The following is a 15,302-nucleotide window of genomic DNA, read 5'->3' as shown; positions in this document are numbered from 1 at the left end:
CCTGGATAGTTCTTCGTTTTTGAGCAAGACTTTTAACTAAAGCTCATCAGAGATAACCTATTACTCCTAATTTATCTGGTCTTCACTAGCTCCCTAGCTGAGTTTAGAGTGCATTTTAAAATCATTCTCAAATCACTTTGAGAGTCTTGCATGGTCAGGTGAAGTTACTGGTCTTCCCCCTGTACCATAAAACCCATGATCTTAGCAACTTAAAATAAGTGTGGAACCCTCTTCCCTCTGCTGTCCGTTCTGTTGACTCTTGTTGGTATTTAGAAGACAGATAAAGACATTTTTTAAACACAGGCTTTTAGGTAGTTGACTTTATTGTATTTTATTTGTTGTTAATGGATGTATGTTATTTATTTGATTTCCCTGTTTCTTGATTTGATGTATTGTTTTATATTATTATATATGAAGCACCTTGGGGTCTGTTGTCTGTGAAACTTGCTATACAAATACAAATTATACACCAAAATGACCTGAACTGACCCTCTGTGCAAGATGAGACAGTGTATTGATATGCCACATGTTTACATTTTAGCCCCACCACACCACATCAACATATGCATAAGACAAGCAGTGCTACAATACAAGGACAATTAAGACTTTTACGTAAAATAGTGCAAAGATAACCCGTTTTACCTTTAAGGAATAGATAGGAAGGGAAGGATAATTTGATTAAACGTTTACAGGGCAATAACGATTCATGGAAGGACAGAATGAATCTGCTTCTGGGATTAAATGCTAAAGGAGAATCCCGGTTGAATGAGAACCTCAGAGCCCCAGAGCTTCTTTCTGCACTGTGCAACCCAACAGCACATTTACAGCTTCCACACACTCTGTCACACATGGTGCTAAAGAACACACACAACAGAAGTGATTAGCAGAGGGTAAACGCGGCATCTTTACATAATGGCATTTATTATCATCATTACCATTCTGAGCATGCAGCCATGACACAGCCTTCATAGCCAGAAGCTCCCACTCCTCCTGGGCATCCATCTTAAAACCATGGAGCCATATCAGAGCCAGGGCGGTGGCCCACACTTCATTGTCCATCTATTTCCCCACAACCAAGTAAGACCATTGAAGAAGGAAAGGAGAAAATTGCACAGTAACATGTTACTTTATGTCTTTGACTCACTTCTGTCACAATGCTACACTACATTTGTCAATAACCCACCGATGCAGGCTTTGGCTTTTCCACCTCCTCACTGGTCTTTCCCAGTGCAGCAGCAAGAGCTGGTTCAAGCACCCAGGACCCAGAGGCCTTCTGGAGTGAGACAATCTGCAGCAGGGGGTCTCTGGGTGGCTGTTAAAGCTCAAAGTCTGCTTTTGTATCTGCAAAAAGGACGTGTAAAATAAAAGCAACTACACTGATTTATGTAACAAAAGGGCTTAAAGAAAAGGCTATGACTTCTGAACCTACACTGGTACCATGACTGCAAAGACCCTCGAACCAGTAAATCGGTGCTCGTCCTGGAGTCATGAAAACCCACCTTAGACTAAGATTTAAGATTTAAGATACTTTATTTGTCATGTGCTTTTTATGAACAATAATAGAAGATTAGAGTGATCCATTTTGTTTTCAGTGAAGAGAAAATGTTGGATGATTGATAAAATAAGATAAGATAAGATAAGATAAGATAAGATAAGATAAGATAAGATAATTTCCCCTCGGGGATCAAAATAAATGAACCTTTATAATCCTTTGTTTGTCCCACAACGGGGAAATTCTCAAAGGTGTTTAAATGCCACAATATCCTGATTTATTCTTCCTTAAGAGGAACCTTGGCCTGATCCCTATTTCTAAAACCAGGATAGAGAGAGAGAGAGAGCGAACGAGAGACAAATAGATAGCACAAGCACACTTACCATAGTGGTCCTCGTGGGGACTCGAACCGGCGCGCCTCCCAGCTTTCCCTGACCCTTAAGGAAAGAGGGGGAAAAAGAGAGAGGAGAAAGAAATGTTGACTGGGACCTATGAAATGTGACACGAGGACAAAATGTATACGGAGACGAGGGGACGATGACTTGGGCTGATGATCTGTACAGTCAGGTTGTTTATAATCAACAGGCATTCTTATGTCTCTGCAAAGGTAAGACACCTGAAGACTGTACTACGACACACTATTAGTCAGCTGTGTTGAAGCTCAAGTCTTATTTTTTTTTTTGATCGCGAAACTGACTCATTTGTGATCACACTCTGTCGCTACATGTCGCTTATGTTCAACGGCAATTCTGGTCCAAAGAAGCATTTGCTACAGATTATCGGAAGGCATACAGTATTCAGGTATGCTTTCAATTGCTACCGGTGTTTCAAACTGCCGGGATTTCAACTAAAATAATAATAATGACAATAATGCTTAATCTCTGAGTCTAAGGTATTGATCACCACTGATATTCAATCAACTTTTTGCGAATGAAGTCATATCAAATCTGGCTTTGTTTAAAGTGCATTTGGCATGAATGCTCAGTACACTTTTAAAAAAGCATTAAAAAGTAATGACAAATTCATTTTGTATCTGCACGTGACCGTTCTTTCTTGTTCCTATTAGCTCATCTTTGTAAACACGGCCCCTTTTATGCGAGTGCCTTCCAGTGGTGCTTTTGCATTGGACATCCTAACTGTATCACAACCGACCAAGAGGAGATTATGTTTCTTTGCAACACAGGAGTGAATTTAAAATAGTAATTACGTTAAGTAGTAAACTAGAAAAGTAGAAAAGTAGTTAAGTAATACATTTATGCACATAAAAGATGGCATATGAACTTTTCCTCAGTTCTTAACCCTGCAGAGGACTGTGCAAAATCTCATCTTGTAATCATTGTCATACTTAAAAAAAACGAATACTTTGATTTTGTGCACTGCGTATGTGTCTGTCTGTCTGTGAACGTGTGTGTATGTGTATCTACGTATGTAATTGTGATGAATGAATTGTCTGTGTGAAACGCATACACATACTACACAGCTGTGTTACCAATAATTAAGTACAAAATACAGTACAAAGGAAAACCCAGTAGTGTAATTATGACACACACACACACACAAACACACACACACATTACACAGTACATCATCACACAACGATAACATACCTTTACGCTTCTTGGATATTGCCTCTGTCTTGACTGAAAAGTCAATCAACATCATTATCATAATCATCAGAAATCTCAGTGTGAATATATTGACCAAAATGTAATAGTATTATCATTCATAATATTTCTATTCCGTTCATTTCAGTAAAATCATTACATTACACATACTGAATATGAGAAACAGAAAGAACTATGACATGAAAACAAAAGTATCATCAAAAAGTCAACAGTGAAATGAGATATTACTCATTGAAAGACTCAAACGCTGATGTAGCAGGCATAGTTTGTCCATCGTCACCGTTTATTACAGAAAACCCTTTGCTTGGCACATTTGCTGCATGCAACATAACACTGCATGCAACATAACACTGTGAAACAAACCATGCACAAACCATTAGCAGTTATTGGAAGTCGCTTTGGATAAAAGCATCTGCTAAATGACCGTAATGTGATATGTAATGTATTGTTAAGCTTTATCAGGTTTTTTGATAACATTTCCGATTTTTCTCCACCTTGAGTTCAAGTCCCCTCCCCCCACGTAACATGCCTGGACAAATTCAGACAGTTAAGACTGTGTGTTAGAGGACCTGTAGCTGAAGAAATACGTTACAAAGGAAATTTTCAAGGTGACTATAATTTCATTTACAAATAAATTCTACTAAAGCAATATATTTGGGCATATTCTCAATTGTAACAGACCAATAGTGGACCCATGCACAGACGTTAGGCTACACCTGCTAAAACAGTTGATGGAATATGTTGTACTACTATATGTAGCTAACGCTAGTCATATTTAGCAGTGTAATTTGGCCATCCAATCCTTTATTTTAGTATAACATTGAAGAATGATAAAGTTTCATTTGACAAATCTGCTCAGCTAGAGAGGGCTTTTCATTTGTGCTGTGGGGAGGAAAAGCATGATTAATTGTTTATTTGTGTAACTGTCAACTAAATTGTGTAATCTAAATTCATTTGCCCATTTCATCCAATGTTGCGTTTATGGCTATGTTAGGTAAGATTTTTGTATTGTAAATTGGACTTTGGTAACTATTGTGATACAACTTACAGTTTGGAAAAACTAGTTGATACAACTAAATTTTTTGAGTAATCAACTTAAAAACTTGTGTTTATGCTACCAATTATTAAGTAAGCAGTAATTAAAAATACATTTGATTGTAGCGGAAATTTTTTTTTGTTGAGCCAATGCATTTGTTTTTAGAGTGTATGTGTGTGTACGTATGTTATTGTGATGGATGAATTGTCTGCATACACATACTACACAGCTGTGTTACCAATAATTATGCACAAAATACAGTACAAAGGAAAACCCAGTAGTGTAATTATGACACACACACACACACACACAAACACACAAACATTAAACAGTACATCATCACACAACGATAACATACCTTTAAGCCCCCTGGATATTGACTTTGTGTGCACTGAAAAGTCATGAACATCATCATCATCATCATAATCATCAGAAATCTCAGTGTGAATATATTGACCAAATGTAATAGTATTATCATTCATAATATTTCTATTCTGTTCATTTCAGTAAAATCATTACATTACACATACTGAATATGAGAAACAAAAAAACACACACACATTTGGTTGAATGAATGTATTTTGTTTGATCTGAGTAACTTGATTTTGTTATTATTCAGTGCACCTTTATTTCATTGTATACTTCAGTTAGGGAGAGCCATTAGTGAGCTCAGATAACAATGCACCTGTATTAAATGAGACATATGCAAGGTGGCAAATTGTCAGTTAACATGCTATGTAGAGATCTTATGTTAAAGAGTCATGATGTTAAAAAGGAAGATAATCTTATAGTAAAGAGACTGAATTCTGTTTTTCTTGGTGTGTCATGTAAGCTTGATGTGAAGGAAATATAGCACAACTACAAAGAGCCCATACAATGAAATATATAGAAAAGGGAAGTTTGTTTGTTTGTTTGTTCTAAAAGGATAATTCCCCATAGTTGTTGAAATGTCATCACTGTGAGTGACTCAGTTAGTGGTGAATGCAACACTGAGAACAAGCAACTGTTAAAGATCTTATGTGTCCATTATCTTACTTACTTGATTGTCCGGAATTCACCCTCATTATGGTCAGTAAAGCATACACTGTAAAACAAACCATGCACAAATCATTAGCTGTTGCTTAATCCGGTTTTTTAATAACATTAACATTTTTGAGCACCTTGAAACCATTCATTTTTAAATCAGAATAGTGACTTAAATCTGTTCTTCATCCATTTCACACTTTGATGATGTCTTTTGTTTCATTTTGGTCCATTTAAATACATTTATTCCAAATATGACTGTTGTGCTTAATGTGACTGTTTTATGTGTTGTTGTTTTACTTATGTTGCATGTGCAATGCAAATCATTTTACCTTCACAAGGATAATAACATTTTCTAATCCAAGGAGTGAAAGTCGAAATGACACAATTGTCTCGTATGCTGAGACAAACGCTTAAGCATGTTTTTAAAAATGTCAAAAAACTTAAATTCAAACACGCACAATAGTTCTCAGTACGGCCTGACAATTATACTGTTGATTAAATATACAGTTTGGTCCATAACTACAGTAGAAATTATAAGGACAAAGCTTTTATACTTCAAATGCTAAAAATCTAGCCTTCCTATTTCTTAATGTTCAGCCGTCTTCCACATCTAACTTAAGAGACGCCATGATGACCTAGACCACTGTACCCTTTGGAACATTGTACTTTACCAGGGAAGGGTTACGTAATAGCAGCAGGAGGTGGGGAAATCCTGTTTTAGATGAATAACAATACTGCTAACAATATATCTGTTACTTACTCTATCAAAATGTACTTTAACAACATTTTGTCACTCAGTGGCTTCAATTGTCAGGTAGAGAGACGTGAAATAAATTTGAGAGCACAAAAGGTTGTTGTCACACACAGATTTACAAATGACAGTCAGGTGGAAATGAATGTAAGAAATAAATATAAAATTCAATAACAAAGTCAAATATCTTCACTTTGTCATTAAAGGGCAGAACCTATTTTTTTTCTAAAAAGGTTCAGATTTGGCAACCTCCAACTCGAGTTGATTATTCCATAGATTTCATGCAAGAAGATACCAACTTTTCATGTACACATGCAATATGAGATTGGTTTCCTAATGATAGAATTTCCGAGTACCTGATTAAGCACCAGCACAGAAGAACTTTCAGAACTGCTTGGTTATAAACTTATAGGCTGTTGGCACATCTCTGCGCATCAGAGGCCCATGAACAGCTTCACCACTGCTTTAGTTCACAGCGATGAAAGCGGTGAAGGAACTGCTCACGCCTGACTGGACACTGAGCTCCACCACCTTCTCCTTCACTCCTTCTCCTTCACACCCCTGTCCTGTCTTCTCTTTCTCCTCCATCTCCAGGGATCGATTCAGAGTCTGTGCACCCAACCTGTGGACCGTCAGTCTGCAGACAGCAGAGAGGCACAATCACAGGTGGGGTTAATGAGTGTTGGTCCCAGCCATAGCAAATTGTGGTCTAGGCCCAACTAATTTCCTTAAAATAATTTCCAAAGGGCTCCCCTAAAAGAAGGCTGTGTAGAGCTAGTACAGCAATCTCACACTCAATCACTTTGTCTATTGTCTGCTCTTCCACCATACAAATTCAAAATACAAACATGCCATCCTTGAGAGTTCCATCAGGACCTGTTTGCAGGGTTCCTAAGCAGCGCACTTGAGAAGGTTCTCTTTGTCACCACATCCACTCACTCTCTCCCTGTCATTATTGTTGGCTATTGTTGTCTCCCATGACTGTAATTTGGGAATTCAAATACAAATACAAAATGAATTAGCTAATTTTATGTAGATGAAATGAAAAGCACCCTATGCAAATGCTGGATCTTTTTGCCAAGTTTGGAGGTGATTGCAGGAATGGTGCTCATTGCAACTCAACACAAACCTACAAAAGGCTACCGATACACAGGCTCTCCAATTAGTGTAGTTGTGATAAGATACGATTACAACAATTTCTTATACAATATGCTGTATAACACGTCTGCAGTGTCCGACCAAACACAGTTTTACCCAGTATCCTCTGTAGGTTTGAGACCAAAATGGATTTGGTTCTGAGAGGGATCAACTTCAACTTCACACAGCCCTCTGTTGCCTCTGCACTCTAACAAAGCAATAGAGTGTTAGAAAACATGTTACAGAACAACAGCACTTTTGTTCATGTTGTTAAATGCTATACAATGTTGCTCCTACCTGTCCAGTGAGATGGCCATAAATTAGAGACCTCTGACCCTGGAAAAGTGTAGTAATGGGTTGAGACAGGGCAGTGACAGACACTCCCTTTGGCATATCCCAGGTGACTGAAATGTCCACAACCGCAGGCTGCAGTGAAAACCGCAGTGACTGCATCACCTGTGTTTAAAAATGTGTTTATGTTTAGATGAGATGTACTTTATCAATCCCATGTGGGAAATTTTTCACAGCAGCATCAACATCTCACAGGAAGACAAACTCAGACAACAAGTATCAAGATCATTTGCGTTTATGACATTTATGAAAGTCATATTTTTATTCTGCATTACAGATCATATCAATCAAACTACTTTACTATTACTATTGCTTGTGTTTTGAGAGTGATTCACAAAGAAATTGCAAAAAAAAAAGACTCAACAGAAAATACTCACAACCCAATATACACACTGCAAACATACAGTACATTCCTCAAATCTGTAACCACTTGTTCTATCCAAAAACAAATGTATGGAAATGTCTTAATTTGGGCTGCATCCTGTCACTTCCTAAGATGAACTGAGGATGGCCTCCTCCTTCCTTTGCCAATCCATTGATTAGAGCAGAGCTGGTTCCCACACCAATCCCAAAAGAGAAACACCTGAAACGAAGCGCTTTTATTCTAAAATCAAGGAACATATCATTCTATTTTCAGTAGGGTTGGATACAGAAACGTATTACCAGCATGTCACTGCCAACGCCATTCTCCATATCTACTCACAGATGTAGCTACATTGGTACCATTCTCCTTGTTATAAAAAATCTCAAATATTTTTAATGACTGAACATATTATTGAGTAATACTACATATCTTTCAAAGCACAACCTTTGGACACAATAAAAATCACATCTTGGTGCTTTCAATGAGATTTCAGTGAGCCTCCACACTGACCCACACTTTTTGAGCAAACTGCTCTTGTTCTCTCATGTTTAAGAGCTGACATTGACAGAACTATGCATACAACATACACACACACACACACACACACACACACACACACACACACAGACACACATACACACTTTTGTGTGTGAGTTGCTGTGATTGACCAGAAATCTTCAAAGTACAGATAGAATTTTCAGTTAATTTGCTTTTTGATTGCATTTGTATTTTACGAACTGACTTTTTTGGGACTTGGGGTAGAGAACCAGTTGCTTTTTGTATACAATTATTTCTACTTCTTCTTTTCTTTCTTCTACATTATCTCCTATTATTTTAATAGTTTTCAGTACTCCTACCCTTTCCTTTGATTCCATTGCCTATGTGCTCATTGAAGGGGGTTCTGCTGTGTAGGATGTGTCATTTCTCACTGCACTGATGCTCGTACAAGATTTAGAGCAGAATAGAAGAGTTGCAGTTAAGTTTGGCTGTTATTTAAAAAGCTAAAATGCTTCTATAATAAAATGTGATCCCTTGGCTTTAACATTGTAATTGCATTGCCGTCTTCTCAAATCAAGTATCAGTTCAAACACACTTCATAAAAATCACAATAATCTTAATGGTACCCAGGCCTAATTCTGGGAGCTGTGTAGATGTCTGTGCTTTTGTGTTTTTGTGTCCTCACCTGTGGGAACCTGAATTCTTCTTCACCAGATTTATGACCTCTTTGGTGTTTCCCACCATACCATCAGTAAAGACAAACAGCTAGACAGGAGAGATTACACATTTCAGTTGGTGGCTTTACATTAAACCTTGAGGCGTGCAGCACATGCACAAAGTCATCCACATAACCCTCAGAGATGTGTATGGGTATGTTTCAAAGGTGGTGTACGCCTGTGTGCTTAGCATCGTGACTTAAGCGTTCACAAATATCAAGTTAAAGAGTAGCTTGAGTAACACCCTCTCTCTCAGTGTGTGGGAATTACTTGTCTTGGTTGATTGGGGATGCAAGCCTGACTGTAATATCTTTAAGGGGCAGAAGGATCTCAGTTCATCCCATATCAGCCTGCATACTCTTAACTTGCTCCAAAGCATTGTCCATGATCTTGTGGCTGTACTCCACACTCTTACTGCAATCAGAGACACAGGCATGTATGCAACACGTATAACCACTGATACCAACATAGAGCCACACACACACTTTTTGCGTTACTCACGGGAAGATGTGTTGAAACTGAGATCCAAAGCTATAGAGGTTGAAATAGCAGCCCATTGGCAAACTCTTCAGCAGGAGTGTCCTTGATGAAAGAGAGATGAAATGTAGTAAAGGCCACTGTGTGACAGGGAGAAGACGATTGTTTTCAAGATAGAACTACCCTGGCACTGCTAATGCGAGTCTGAGCATTCTCATTTCCGCCCATGGAACGAGACATACTTCCAGATCGATCCAATAAGAACACAAATTCTCCACATGAGGTGACTGAGGACCTCACAGCCTGGGGGAACTCGGGGTACAGGCTGACCATTACTACTGTATCACTCATCAAAGTGCCTGAAACATAAGAGACACTCAGGCAGAATGAACGCAGACCTGAACACAGATTTCTTCTAGCTGTAGGATGAAGGCGATGATCCTCTTTCTTAGAGGTGTAAGAGCTTCACTCATCTCCACTCACCAGGCTTAGCAGAGGCCTGGCCCGCCTCCACCACAGCAGTGGGCTGGTGAGCATCTTTGTAGTAAATCAACAGCTCAATGCCCCTGTCAAACTTGTGCTCTGCAGCCAACTTGACCTGTAGTTAATAAGCATTTACATGAAACACACAGTAGGCTACATTATTGTCAGTAATTGTGAATCTCACACACAACCACTGTACCGTGGCCTCGGTTTGCTCAGTGTTGAGGTACTGCAGGGCGTCCAAGGAAGAGCTGGACTCTACTTTGGAAATGGGTCGAGGGGACGACACCCGGGCAGAGAAAGACAGACTGTAGGGCACAAGAGAAGCTGGCACAAAGTTCACCTGAACACGGCCATCTTCACTACCTACAAACAACAAAAGACAGATTACACTTTGTAATCACTTTAGTTACTGATAACTAGGGCTTTTTGTTAGAATCAAGAGAGGGTCTGAGCATCCCCAACCTCTCCAACCTCCGCTTCCAAACACTAAAAATAGATAATATACATCAGCTTAGAGAGTGCTGAGCGTCTTCTCTTGCCATTGGATATAATTCAAAACAGCTACATTGGGCTGGAGGAGCAACTGCAGCTTAACGTGTCGGAAAATGGATAAAGCCTGCTGCTCACTGACATGTGGGGAGGAACATCAAGAACAACACACCCACAGCACCGGTATGGAGACGCATTAATAGGATAATACCAGCTGTACGGTTCCATCTCTTGCTGAATATATCACAGCTGTGTCTTTGTAGCTCTAGAAAAGCATAAATGAAAAGCAAGAAGTTCCACCAGCAGCCTACGCTTTTTGTAGCAATGCAAAATCTGACCTACATTGCTTTGCTCTACTTTGTCTCAACCGTTAAATCCCTGGTTTATTCAGCGCTCAGCACAAAAAATGTATAACCACATTTCCCACCAGTAGTGGACGAAGCCTTTTGAACACAGCGAGAGTGAACCTGCTGCAGGTGTTTTGCACACCAAGCTGAAACTTGAGGGTTCAGCATTTCACTGGTTTTCTTACCCTGAGGTTGGTATCTAGGGTTGATCACAGCAGGAAGACAAAACCCCAGGCCTTCATCAGCCTGCACAGCCAGCTCAATGACATACTCCAGCCTGATGGAGGCACTCTCTCCAGGAGGCAGACTGCCAACACTCAGAAAGAATATATCCGGGCTATGCATGCTCTCCTCCAACAGGAAGGCCTGCTGACCGGAGCTCAGAGCGTCATCATATTCCTCACGAGCCTGAAAAGCAGAAGACGGATGTCAGTGACATTCTTCCCTTTTAGAGTGAAGAAAAAGTTTCACTCGCCAACTCACCTGCTGTTTCTCCCGAAACCTCAGCAATAACCTGCGTCTGTCCAATCTTAGCACTGAAATGGCAGACAGCAGCATCTCCAGGCAGAGGAAAGACAAAAACAGCCTCTATTGGTGTGTCCTCCTTGTTCTCATAGTGCAGAGTGGAGACCACTGAAGCCACATGGTCCCTCACCTCCAACTCAACCTCAATGCTCTTCAGAGGAACTGCAGGGGAGCAGAAACACACAGTACATACACAGTACAAATACCTTGTAAAAATGTATGCATGCCTTTGGTTGATGAGTAAAATTCTCTGCACACATTTTTTCTAACCACAATCAATCATTTGATGGGCTTGGCCCTTTTACTGTCTACCACAATCTGACGTTGTTCTTTATCATGAAAGCTAAGCTGGTATTGTTATTATTTTATTATATGTTATTATTCTAGATACTTATCTGAAAGTCACCATCAGTGTCAATGATGTGTTTGTGTGTCTTTGTTTTCAACCAGCTCTTTACCTGCTGTCTTGTTTACAGAGAGTAGACCAAAGCAATTCACCATTGTGCCTGTTCAACAACTAGCGCGGATATTGGAGGACTTTTTGCTGTAGTGACAGAATGTTATGAAAGTTAAACATTGACAATCGTAATGGAAGTATGCAGTAATCATCACCTTGTTGTAAAATATGGTTCTAAAATCCAATAAAATATTTAGATTTACTTTATCTGTTAATTCACAAATCACACAAAAATTAAACTATATATAGAAATAAGACACAACACGAGTCCTAACTAATAATATAGAACAAGCCATCGTAATCCCCTCCTCTGTGTGTTCATGGCTTCAAAGTAGAAACACCTCAAGTAATTTAACAGATAAGTTCTATTCTTCCTCATAAAACGTCTCAGTTTTTCCCAAGATCAACTGCGGGCTACGGCTAATAACAACGTCATCAAGAATTACGGAAAACACGTAAAATAGATTGTTTTTATTGAAGCAGACATTGTACATGACATTGTGCATACCGGTAAAATGGACTAAAAATAGACTTCTATTCGAAATAAAAGGAATTGGAAGTAAACGTACCTCTGTTGAACCCTTCAGGCCTTCCTACTGGCGAAGCTCCGCGTTTACGTCCACAGGGTTCGAGCGATTTCTGCACAGTGACGCCCAGGACGGGCGGAGTATCTTCTTCAACTGTCTACTTCACCCTGTCAGTTCCTCACATGTAACATTACAAATACAATTTACTTGCTACTACATTAATAACGTGATTTTAAATAAATTCCGAACAAGTGAAAATACAATTTTAAAGTTGCTGTTTGGTCGTTTCCTGTATTGTTGATTTGCACATTGGTTATAGATGTGAAATTGGAGCTGGCAAGCTACAGTGGAAAATAAAGCTCTACTAATACTCTGCTAAACTTATTAAACAATAATGTGGATGAGACTTTGAAATTGAGATGAAAACCAAGATATGATGAAACTTACAACTCAATGTTGGGTACATGAGACTACATTGAGCTTAAAGTCTGATCTGAGTTATCTCTAATAAGCTTGATTATTGTTTATTGAATGCAGTGCAGTGTTTATTTGAGACAATGGAGTTGTTGTGGCATATCAACTGGCAAACTGAATCAAAACCTGAAATGAAATGTTAACCTAAGATAATTCACTTATCTTTGACTCAGATAGACAAGCAAGTAAGCATGTATCTATGGAACTTGAACTTGCCAGAACGACACAGTTGTTGTTGTTGTTGTTGTTGTTGTTGTTGTTGTTGTTGTTGTTATTGTTGTTGTTACAAACGTTTACAAAGATATGTGGGCAATTGTTACTGTAGACAGTAAATGCAAAGTAAATACAGCATGAGCATCCAACAAACCTGTTAGTATGCTGAGTCATTCCATAATACTGGTAACTACTGAGCTGATGCTATTTTTAAAGACAAAAAGTTGTAAAACCCGTAACACCTGTGTGGATTTACAATATGTGTATGTGGGTGGGTGTGCTCTTTACAGGAACTGAAGAGGAAGCAAAGCACACACGCACACGCCAACCTCATGTTCACAGGTGGAGGGAGTCGTGGAGGCAGGACTGAGGTGCAGAAGGGGGAGGAAGTCATTCAAAGAAAATAATGGTTCTTGTGCAGAGGTTCTTGTTTTTGTGGTGTTGGAAACGAGTCTGGAGAGGATTTCTTGCTTTCTCTTATTGTGTCCTGGTCAGCTTTCTCCTCACACTGAACACCCTGCTGCTGCTGCTGCTGCATCATCTGGAGCAGCAGGTCTGCCACATGGAACAGATGGAAAGGCCTCTAAAGCCTACTCTACATCAAGTGATCATGTATTTTCACTGTTGTCACAGAAAAGTCTGTTTGTTTGTTTGTTTTTATGAAGTGAGAGGATGTTGTGTTGCATATGCAGGGTGTTGCGAAAAATAGTATCCAAAGAAATTAGGTTTCACAAAAAGTTACCGTAAGTAAAACCCGAAAATACATATAGCTATTATTATGAAGGTTGGTTCAAAGGCTCATAGACCTGGTAGGTGAGCTGAATGCTCCTGAATAAAAAAATATCAGTGAAAATCTCTGCTTGCCACTTTCGCCCAGGTTGTTTCCAGTTTTGCTTCTATTAGATGTTTCATCTTTTCCTCTAGTCTCTTCTGCTTTTTCAGCTTAAGAGCCAAGTATTGTCTGTACCTTTGCTTCTCTCTCCCGCAAGTCAATCTTTCAAAGACATACACAAACACACACCTTCAGATTTAACAGCTTCCACAAGAGGATTGTTTTGAAGTTAGATGAACTGATTTAAGTTCTTTTATCTTTTATCTACCTTTGTTGAACACACTTATTGTAAGTCGCTTTGGATAAAAGCGTCTGCTAAATGATCGTAATGTAATGTAATGTAATGATCGTAATGTAATGTAATGTAATGTAAAGTTCAGCAGGCCTGTCAACACCTTAACAATGATATTTTGTCCAATAAGACACTCTTCAAGAACTTTATTTTCATTCAATTGTTACTTAACTCATATGTTTAGTATACATGGCTCTCATTAGATATACCTGTCAATGTTTGTTTTGTTTGCAAAGCCACTTTCTTTGACTCTCTGGGGCCATCTACTGGCCAATGTTCACTGAAAATCAAGCAAAGTAAAGCAAGATTTACTTTGCTTACATGTACAGCAGCCACAGATTTAAAGTCGTTTTTCAATAAGTAGTAATATGTAATATACATTTGGTTAGAGTTTATAATTTGGCACAATAAGCCTATTATTCATTGAGAAATAATACATAATAACTCAAATATTTGCAAAACATACAACTAGCTCAGTGTTGAGGTGGTGCTGCAGGATACTCCAGTGCCAGATCATCCTGTTCCTCCCTGGCACTTTATAACACAATTTCCACAGTTAATGGATTATTTACGACAAAGAAAATCAGGAGATTGATTTAGCTGCTGAGTCCTGAGGAGATCTCGCTGTTACATCTTGTTGTGCTGCTGCCTCTGAAGTTGCTGGCTCTCTCTCTCTCTTCCTTAGCTCTTTGATCAGCTTCCCACAGTTCTGCAAACAGCTTCTCTTCACCTTGCTGGTGTTGGTGCATTTACTCTCTATTTGCAACATGCGCAGCATGCTCCGTACAGACTTGCTCCTCTCTGCGCTTGGCCTGGAAAGTCCACAGCTCCTCACACCCCTCTCTGAAATATCCTGTCATGAAACACAAACAAAACTCAAAAACTCACAAAATCTTTCACTGAATGACCCCTGAAGAATTCTTAGCTTTTCTTTCCAACAAAGATTTCGATTGTCATCTCTTTCAGAAGTTACTTTTCTTCAGCCTCCAACATCCTACATTGTTTTAAAGAGAGAAACAGGTGAACAATTCACATGAAAAATTGATAACAAGTTCTATGTTTTGGCGCTGGCATACGCTATTGTGAAAATGGCTCCCCTATTGGTTTTAATTGATACTCACATTTAAAACTAAACTAAACCTTTTAGTCTCTGTAGAGTTGCAAGAAAAAAGACTGAACTATTATGC

The 15,302-nt window shown here is 39.0% G+C and overlaps 1 pseudogene; it reads right to left on the bottom strand.

Moving 5' to 3' along the window:
- Positions 1–376: 376 nt before the first annotated feature.
- LOC142992237 (von Willebrand factor A domain-containing protein 5A-like) lies at positions 377–14,975 on the bottom strand (annotated as a pseudogene).
- Positions 14,976–15,302: the final 327 nt, after the last annotated feature.

Source organism: Genypterus blacodes, unplaced genomic scaffold (genome assembly GCF_046128005.1).
Source record: "Genypterus blacodes isolate CSIRO-AG114 ecotype Tasmania unplaced genomic scaffold, CSIRO-AGI_Gbla_v1 ptg000003l_1, whole genome shotgun sequence".
Taxonomy (NCBI): Eukaryota; Metazoa; Chordata; class Actinopteri; order Ophidiiformes; family Ophidiidae; genus Genypterus; species Genypterus blacodes.
The sequence above is the reverse complement of the archived record's forward strand: the minus strand, read 5'-3'. Positions and strand labels throughout refer to the sequence as shown.